Source organism: Oratosquilla oratoria, chromosome 41, assembly GCF_046742065.1.
Source record: "Oratosquilla oratoria isolate Oo_2021 chromosome 41, ASM4674206v1, whole genome shotgun sequence".
NCBI classification, from domain to species: domain Eukaryota; kingdom Metazoa; phylum Arthropoda; class Malacostraca; order Stomatopoda; family Squillidae; genus Oratosquilla; species Oratosquilla oratoria.
The window spans coordinates 1,965,001-1,973,583 of record NC_134817.1 but is presented as its reverse complement, the minus strand read 5'-3'; the positions used below and the strand labels follow the sequence as shown (position 1 = coordinate 1,973,583).

General features: G+C 40.1%; 1 long non-coding RNA gene across 1 annotated transcript; it reads right to left on the bottom strand.

The window, feature by feature from the left end:
* Positions 1-3,009: 3,009 nt before the first annotated feature.
* Positions 3,010-3,455, bottom strand: LOC143021259 (uncharacterized). Its single transcript, XR_012965980.1, has 2 exons — positions 3,322-3,455; positions 3,010-3,135 (listed from the first exon to the last, which is right to left on the bottom strand). It is a non-coding gene; the product is annotated as an uncharacterized LOC143021259 (long non-coding RNA).
* Between the last annotated feature and the right edge of the window lie 5,128 nt (positions 3,456-8,583).

Here is an 8,583-nt window from a genome sequence, read left to right as displayed (position 1 = left end):
CCTCTTCACCATGTCTCACTCAGTCATATATTCTGTACCTTGTGTCTTCATTTTATAATTCCTTCTTTGTATCTGCACTGAAGATGTAATTATACGAAAGCGCTCTGCTTCGTTAGTTTACTTTTCCTAGTGGTTACTTGCGCATTTGTGAACACACGTTCCTATTTTTTTTATTGCATATATATATATATATATATATATATATATATATATATATATATATATACAATAAAAATAATAATGATAATAATTGTAATGATAACATTAAAGATAATTATAATAAAACTATAGATACACTAATAATGATAATAATAAAAACAACAACAATAACAATAATGATAACAATAATAATAATAATGACAAGAATAATTATGATGATAGTGATGATTATGTTGATTTAGTTTTGCGTCATGAACTTTGTTCACAGAGGACGGTGCCTCACGAAAGGACTTAGTTGGGGGGATTTGCGGTGGAGGGGGTGGGTATTTTTTTTTTTTTTTTTCGAAATTTGGGAGTGAAGTATCACTCCCACGGGCTTTGTTTGAGCCCGTGCGGTGGTGTTTATGTAAGACACACCTTGTGGAGAGGAGGTGGAATAGTGTAGCTAGTCAGAGGGAGATAGGGGGCAGTAGAAAAGAGAGGCTGCAGCTGTTAGAGCGGCGGCGGACGCTCTAGTAGCTGACGCAGCTCATAGGGGCTTTGGAGGCGGCAGGGGGAGCCGGTGGTCCCCGTCTGAGGAAAGAGGTGGCGGGGCAATCGCTCAGGTAGTGGTGGAGGGGATCGGCATTTTCTTCACGGCAGTGGTTGCACCGGCGGTCTTCCATGGTGCTCTGGGGATTAAGTTGCCAGAAGCAACGGTCCTCAAGACGCAACCTGAAGAGCAACTTTTCTATCTTTCTGGGAGTGGAGCGGGGAAGGACTAGAGGTTCATATGCTGTCACCTTTTGTACCACCCCGCTCGTTGAGAAATCTGCGCCTCCAGCCTGTGTTGGAGGTGCCACTGCGTGCGTGCTAATGCCCTAGGTCTAAGTTGGAACTGGCTCTTGCTAGGAGGGACCTGGCCGTCGACACTGGCACTCTTGCGGGCTGTGGCAGCAGCTGCGTCTGCAAGGTCGTTTCCATGCACACCGACGTGACTTGGCACCCAGTTGATGATGGGGGGGGGGGGTATTGGTCAGAGTTGCTGCCTCTGCTCCAAGACCAGGATTCGAACCCACACGTTTGACCTCCTTCGGCGACTACCAGACCTATCAAGTAATAGTGAAAAAAAAAACAGTATAATGATGACAACAGTAATAACATTAGAACCGCACAGAGAGAACTGACACTAAAGTTTAAACAATAGCAGTGGAGTCAGTTGATATTTCAAGAAGAACGGCGCCCCGCGCATTCCATTGGACGGTGTCCCCAGCTGGCACCTCATTCCATCACATCCTGCGACATTTCATGCGCCCACCTTACATTGGGATTGACCTTCTATGGGTTCTGACGTATTCTGTACGTAATGCCATGCAAACAATACCTTATCAAACACGTATATTTGTCGAAAAGGGGCAAAAAGAATAAGGATAACTTAGGAAATATTTGCATTACCATCCAGACTATATCGCAAGTCGAATGAGATAGTTACGTCATGTGTGGATTTCCCCTCAGCTAAATGAAATCGTACGGTGGCAGCTAGAATAAACACCACAACTGAAGAACGCGGTGCATGGGCGAATGAAGGAGTATTTCTAGTGTTTCGGACGATTATCAGTTTCACCTCATATACATACATACATATATATATATATATATATATATATATATATATATATATATATATATATATATATATATATATATATATATATATATATATATATACAAATCGCCGAAAAGGGATAAGTGTTGCTAAATTTCTAAATTCATTAAATTCATAGGTCACTTACAGTTTCACCTTTTTTTCATGGGAGGTATATCTATTCTATGGAAATAGTTTTCAGTGAGAAATCGTCAGAAACAAGTATCAATATACAGTAGTGTTATTTGATTTGTCGTCAATTCATTTATCCGTTCCTATTCCTTACGGAGACCGAACAAGAGGATGTCGATGTCACTATTCTTCAATTTTGATTATCGTCTTTAAAGGTCAACTGAGAAGGTTTTGGATTTCTTTATTTTTTGTTATTTTATGTATGAAAATATAACTTAGAAGAAGTAAGAACACTAAAATGCACGTTTCTATCATTTTATAGTCTTGATTTGATCAAAATAGCATGTGTCTGATAGCAGACGAACTTTTCAATGTCGTAGTTACATTTTCCACCGCTAGATTATACGATGACGTAACAACTTCAGCATGGTCAGCACGCAATACGAAAGTGACTTTACATCGAGTGAAGAATATTGATCATATTTGGATACCCTTTCTTGTTCCAATGTGGATACGGTACAAGGATAAATGCAATAGACTTAAAACCCTCTTTCGGAAAAGAAGAGACGAAAGTAGAGTTCAGTGTATTTCGATCACTATCTGTGATCTTCTTCAGCAAATTGAATACAAAGTTGAAGACATGTATATATACAAGGATGTGAGGTAAATATGGTGTGGGTTTTAGGTCTGATTTTACTAATGTACTACGATATTACTTTGTTGTGGTATATACAATAGACTATGTAAAAACGCATATTTTTTATGGCTTTATACCAAAATGAATAATCATATATTAGTACCATTATTTCTTTCAGGGTGCACAGGTATCTTGCCTATCGTAATTTAGTGGAATAGTGTTGGCAACGACTGGACAAATGAAATCGCCTGATCCTTCCAGTGTGTACCAGAGACCGATTTGGAAAAAATGTCCTGCGCCAGATGGACATTACACAGGGTTTAAATACCCTTCAGCAATAACTTTAGTTCAGATTCTTGGAATTATATTCGGAGTAATGTTTGTCCTTGGTATATGAAAAGAGTTCATTGTGTTGGACGATTAAATCTGGACCTTTGTTTCTGGGTGATGTCAGATGTCATACTTGGAACAGACTGGTTCAGGAACTATCATAGCGGATTGAAGTTTGGTATCTCTTGCAAGCTTGTATGATGGAATTCAGAACGCAACCTTAGTAATTCACCAAGTAAAATCTGCATATATTCTGCAAATACAAAATGGATATTTATGATTTGTACATTTTATTGTTTAGTTTGTCATATTATCAGAACAATACAAATTTTTTAGGAAAGTATTAATTTTGGATTTATCACATTGCTACAGTAGGAAGTCCTATGCCGTTTTACATTTTCGATGCAATATGTAGCACAATAATGCGTCATACACCTACCATATGTTAAATCAACCTTCGCCACTCCAACACCTGCTCTGGCTCTGGGATAAGATATAGCCCATTGTGCCTCTCTATTTTTTCCTGTTTTCTGGTTTTTACATGACTTTTCTTTGAAATGAAGGGCAGTAATTAGCAGTCTGAAAGTGGAAAATTAACAATGATAATTTTCAATCACCATGCATGCATTCTACCATTCTCAATATGAATTCAGCTCCCTTGTGTCTGAATTACCGTAGTAAAATTACATCACACAAAAAAGAAAAAAGAAAAGAAAAATGCTGGGACTTGGTAGCAAAGAAGCGCACAACCTTGTGATACGATTCCAGCGCTTATGTTTGTTGACAAGGCGAGAACTGACCGATATCCCTGAGAGTGCTTTCTGCGTTACTATGAGCTCAAACTCTCTGTGTGCTTTTGAACCTAAAAGCAAGATGATAAGCAGGCTGTTGTATGGTGCACGATTGCTAAGCGGATCTATGAAGCAAGTGCAAAGCTAAAAGCATGATGCTGTGTTGGTAGTAGCTACTATTCCTCGTCAACCAGTTCTACATGCCAGTTCTTTGTCAAACGCTTTACTACACCTTGCTTTATAATTTACAAGAAGTGCCAGATTCATAATGTCAAAGACTGTTAAATTTTATTACATTGTACAAGAGAAAGGACGAAAATTTGATTATAACTTTGACAGTGTGAACTGGGCTTTTTACCTTCGTTCAGCCATTCCCTATCGTTAACGGGCTCGTGCAGACATGTTAGATATATTTCACCATGGCCTTCGTGTTTGTTGACAAGGCCAGGGTCCCGAGTGTACTTTTTTATTTTTTTAATGTTTCGAATAGTTTCGCTTTCAATCCAGGCTTCCATAACTCGTGCCGTCTGCACCGAATAATCCAGTCCTTTTTGTGAACAGAATCTTTTAGAAAAGAATGAAAATGAATTTCATCCGCAGCAGAAAGTTTCGTCGAATCACTGTTGCAATTTGCGGCAATACAATAAGCCCTTTTCGAACTAAATACTTGATAAAACCTTGCTAATACACGAAATATGACAGGTAACTGATTAAGTTGACAGCGCAAGGCGGCATTTTATAGTGCACGCATATGGCATGCATCAGAATGTAAACAGCGAGATTGACGTCACAGCCTTACGAGAACAGCTGAAGGTCGGCTAAGGAAAAGTTCGTCAGCTACCGATATTTCAATTGACATTTTTATCACATTGCGTAATAATTAGGATTTATTTTTGCATTATTTTATAAAAAAATGACTAAGCCATCATCTAGCAAATATTCACCACCTCTTTGAAAATCTTCTCAGTTGACCCTACCAATACAATCTCCCACACTATTGCAACCTTAACTAATCATTAAGAATTCATCAAATATTTATACAGTGTCCTTCATTTTGGCGAAAGAATAGCAGACCTGTTATTTACAATGGAAATTACCAACAAAATCGCCCATGGTTACTTCCTCAAATACATTTCTGCACTGCCCTAATCAACTTAACAAAAGACCAAACACCAATTTAAGCCATACAGCAAGAAACTCCCATCTATCTACTCAACGGATATCAATATATACAACAATAGTTCCCACACGAATAATGGAGTGGGTTATGCAGCTGTGTCCCCTCAATCTCCAGATCTGAACGCTTTGCCAGCCTGTACAAAGCTCACCACTTGCATCCTATATAATTATATCATATCCATGAAGTGTTTTACAATCTCCATTCTCACGTCTTATTACCCACTGGTCCATAAAAGCTATTCAAGAATTATCCAGCCCTCTACCCACTTCAAATCTGTATTCTTCTGCTGGGTGCCATCTCATGTAGGCATCACCGACAATGAAGAAGCTGACAAGTCGACGCAAAGGGTGGCATCCACCTCTTCTGATGTCTCCACTCCAATGTTAGTAAGACTATTTCCTAGTTCTTCGATTGACAATGCTTAACATGTGGTAAAGAAGATGGGAACAATACTCAATAAACCACCATAAAGTAATCAAATCCCATATGGATCCATGACCTTCTTCTTCTCAATATAACCGACGTTTTGACAGCACTAGTACGCCTAAAAACAGGGCATTCCCCACTTCACACATTACCTCATGCCAGGAAAAGACTCTCCATTTGTCATTGTAAAGGCCGCTTCACAATATCACATATATGTACTAATAGGCTGCCCAATCACAACACCCCGCAATAACTACCTAATCTGGTATCTACACCCTCAAACAACAATAACCTTACATAAATATCTCCATCATCTTTCTACAACTTCCGACAAAAAAAAAAAAAAAAAAATGACGGACTATTAACCAAACAACAATTACCCTTAACCAACTAAACCGGCACACGCAGTTTAGGATAACGCAAGACAGAGACGTGAGATTGTCCATAAAGATAGAAGCTCCACTTATTTAAAGCTCATAACAACAACTTTAAAACCGGGTCTTAGGCCACATAGACAGACAGACAGACACACAGAGAGAGAGAGAGAGAGAGAGAGAGAGAGAGAGAGAGAGAGAGAGAGAGAGAGAGAGAGAGAGAGAGAGAGAGAGAGAGAGAGAGAGAGAGAGAGAGAGAGAGAGAGAGAGAGAGAGAGAGAGAGAGAGAGAGTGAGTGATTGGGGAGGTACACTGCTCTCGATCAGCCGATTCCGAGGATCGCTGGTAAACGCCCACAAATGACGCGAGATGTGCATCGATTGTGCACACACTTGTGCTTGTTGGCTGCTGGCGAGATCTTTTTAAATCATAAGCCACGTCAATAGTGTAGTTTTGGCGGGAAAACTTCAAATGATCAGATTTGTATTCTCGATGAAGTTATTAACTTCCCTATTCATTACTTTCTTAGTTTATTCTTCAATTATCCACTTCAGCAACCGGGACTGTGGTCTTCATCTGGGGAAAACTATGAGAACCCTGGGCAACGTTCATTACTGGCCTTGGCACCCAAGTATATTTTCTTAATTAATCAGGGTAGAGGTAAATCCATAACAGACATTCACAAACATGAACACAGAGTGACATGGTTACAAACCCACCTGCTCAGAACTGACACACACACACACACACACACACACACACACACACACACACACACACACACACACACACACACACACACACACACACACACACACACACACACACACACACACACACACACACACACACACGCACACACACGCGCGCGGTTGATAGAGTACTGGACTGTCAGCACGGAGGTGCGTCAGCACCTGGTTCGAATCCTGCCCAGGGCCGAAATTATTTCGGTATCGCTGCGCTTCGGGTCGTTACTCCGACTCTCGTGGGCGGGGAGTTGTGTGTGTGTGTGTGTGTGTGTGTGCAAGGTCATAGCATTACCCATAGATCGGTCATACGAGCTCTGAGCTCTCTTCCGGGAGGGAAATAGCTGTCGATCACGAGTCCAACACGTGATCCAAAAGACCAAGGTGAATAAACACACAATGTTTGCGTATGAGTGAGCGCGTGATCATGCTTGGGTGAGCACAAAAGACGGAGGAAAAATGAACATCCGTATTTGATAAGGCAAGAGGCTTGGAGGGGGGATACCCCCGTATCCCATTGTGGTGGAAGAAAACCTTGAGATTGGTCGGTCAGGAAAATTTCACCTGCAGAACCAACGGATCAACTACGCTCACGCATACACACGTACGCGCGCGCGCACGCACACACATACACATTGTACAGTGGTTAGCTATTCAGAATCCCACATATGAGGTCCCGAGTTCGAGCCACGCTCTCGGTTTTAGAATTTTTCACTTATACGACAAGATGTTAATGTTTCCCTTGGACAAGGGAATGGAGTTTGTGTTTATGTGTGTGTAACTTCACAGCATTACCCACAAACCAGGCAATATATGAGCTCTACACTCATACGGGAGGGTAATAGCTGTTGGTTATGTGATAAAAGCGTGATCCTAGACAGTGGTGAATCACACAGCCGCTCACCATACCAGACAATACAGAACACACTAACCACTGATAAAGCACATAGATAAAATCAAAATAATAATAATAAATCGTTGAGCGTACACCTGGAGACCTTTAGCTGCGATAGAATCCGCACTGCCACAGATTATAACATGGTTCAGCGTGCAGGTTACAATTGAATTCACAATCGAAAAGGTAAGTACAAAACAGTTACCATACGAAATAATGCAAAGCACTAAAGTCACGAAGCAATGCACATTTTTACGCAATACAAAGATCATGCATAAAACTGGGAAAGGGTAGCACGCACAGTGTATCTTAAAGCATAACGAAATGCACACCTTGATCGTGAGTTACACATCACATACACATTTTATGTATGTCCCGACTCTACACCCCTTGGAAGTACAAAAGCGTAACGATACAAAACACTCTACTCATGCACAGTACAGATAGTTACCCTATCATTTGGCCCAAATCAAGAACACAATACCTCGTGAGTGTAGTCACTCTAAACACGAGAGTTTACAGAACGTAACACAGAGGGTCCGCTTACATCGCAGCATAAAAATTATCCCCCCCCTCTCTCCCTCTCGAGAAATATATGGATGCCATTTTAGAAACTGCAGTGCATCACCGTACTGAAGATGTAAAACCAGAGCAGTGATCAACAACACACAATGGATACGTTCACAAATGTGATAGCAGCTACATGACGATAGATAAAGGTAACCTTACTCTGCGCTCCCGACAAATACTGTGAAGTATTATACTCGTATCCCTACCCGCCTTTACTGGGGTGGCACTTATATATATTCTGACTTCTGTCTCCAAGCTATTTTATTCAATCGTTTGGCACCCTTTCACTAGTGAAAGTGTTATGTATCACAGACCTGTACAAACACCGATCAAGTGAAGCAACGCAAACATGTTCATACTGTATTAAGCTTGCACTGACACTGTAAATGCATTATGTTATAGTATGTTTGAAAAACTCATTTACAGTGACCTATCATAAAATGTAGCAAATGAACAGATATCTGGTTAGTTGCAATGAAATCATTCAACATAATAAAATGGAATATAAAATACTGAACATTGCGATATACAAATGTAACTTCCAAACCTGATGCATAACACAGGATAAGTATTATACAATGATTATTATGATGATGATGATAAAAATTATAATAATAATAGACGATGAATAACACTAACAGGTTAAGTAATGCAACCAAGCGTAGCATTGGTCTATAAATATTGAACATGGAACTCAACGCACAATCGATAACTTAGTA